The sequence below is a fragment of the Olea europaea genome, unplaced genomic scaffold, assembly GCF_002742605.1.
Source record: "Olea europaea var. sylvestris unplaced genomic scaffold, O_europaea_v1 scaffold25997, whole genome shotgun sequence".
Classification (NCBI taxonomy): domain Eukaryota; kingdom Viridiplantae; phylum Streptophyta; class Magnoliopsida; order Lamiales; family Oleaceae; genus Olea; species Olea europaea.
The window spans coordinates 1-1,555 of NW_019244312.1; the positions used below are offsets into that span (position 1 = coordinate 1).

At 37.8% G+C, this 1,555-nt stretch overlaps 1 long non-coding RNA gene across 1 annotated transcript; it reads right to left on the minus strand.

Annotated features, from left to right (window-relative positions):
* Positions 1-14: 14 nt before the first annotated feature.
* LOC111383010 lies at positions 15-1,548 on the minus strand. Its single transcript, XR_002700672.1, has 3 exons — positions 1,470-1,548; positions 733-1,025; positions 15-573 (listed from the first exon to the last, which is right to left on the minus strand). It is a non-coding gene; the product is annotated as an uncharacterized LOC111383010 (long non-coding RNA).
* Positions 1,549-1,555: the final 7 nt, after the last annotated feature.

Consider the following 1,555-nt stretch of genomic DNA (forward strand, 5'->3'; position numbering starts at 1 on the left):
GAATCGAACCCTCATACTGCGGCTGCCAGCAAAGTTGAGACTACCTCACTCCTATCCTTTGCATCACTGGATTATGTCCCCGGGACAGCTGGGCTTTTAAACTAAACCATTGGGGGCACTGCTGCTATTTTACACCTATACTCGACGTATATTTTTTTAATCTCATATTTCAGATTCTGACAAAATTTCAAGACGAAAGGAGATAACCACCTTACTTACTAGTGCATAGGAATCGTATTTCTACTATCGGACTAAGCAATAGAAATGGAGAATCTTGCTCATAAATGAATGAGAAATTGTTTCTAATATCATAATGCAATTGTAATGACGAACAAATTTTGCTTACAAGCACGCAAGAACGTTTCTTCCGGTATGGTAGTATGCAATCACCGTGCCTGGGATCTGAGTACCAGAAAGAAACTGATAAAGATATTCCAGAGTTGGATGCATCACTACAGAGTTTGCAAAATTGAAACAATTCATTGATCTGACAATACCAAACCCGTCTTTCTCAGCTGAACAAATTGCAGATGATCTGTGTTATATGTACAGCACCTCCACCCCACTCCCCAACTACCAGAAGGGAGAGAAAGAGAGATTACAAAAAAAAAAAAAAAAAGGAGAAGAAAAGACATCAGTCGAACTAGGTATGATTATTCTTGTAGTTTCCCAGTCATATCTGATCGTTTACATAGATAGTACATAATTTAGAGCAAATTTCTAGAATTTTACCACTGCTGAAGAATATAACATCTTTGAGTCGTACTGGAAGAAAGGAGGGAGTATCTTCTTTTTTCTTTTTCTTTTTAAATCCCTCGAGGAGGGGGCTGTAAACACCTTGCATGGACAATTCTTGTAGTTGAGTTTTCTCATTTGCCTGCATATGAAAGAGCAGCTTTCCACAGCTTAATATAGAAACAAAATGCGCTCACATGTTGCATGTCAGGGGTCCAATTGCATACTTTCTTCAATCTTCTTTCTCCTGTATTGCAATGTTGCAGGAGCACAATCTCACAGTGTTTCACCTGAATAACAATAAAAGAGAAAGCAGAAAGATGGTCATGAACAAGTATTATTTAACTTAATGGTGCTCTCTCTCACACATTCTCAACCAAAATTACTTGATTGTGGTACGATGTGTCTAATGAACTCTAATGACCGACACTAAGAGAAGATAATATTTAGATCAATAATTTATCGACAACATGTACTATCATTATTGCACCTCCAGAGAAGACTTGTGAAAGGGAAAACAGTATGTCATTTTTTGTTGTAGGCATTCAGAGACAACAAACAGAAGGCCACATTTTCTAGCTTATCCTATTTGATCTATCATGTTGCATTTTTGCACTCTAGAGATGGCTAGTTATGACTACCATCTTACTGCCTCTGGAACCAAAGAGCAAGGAACAAAATATTCTCTCACAGATGCATTGAACTGAATCAATATAGGTGTAGGAATGGTTTACCTTGTAAGTTCTTACAAAGAAAACTTGCTCTGTTGTCCATGAGGCTAAAAGCTATCTCGGTTTGATTAAAGACAGCTGCCTGCACA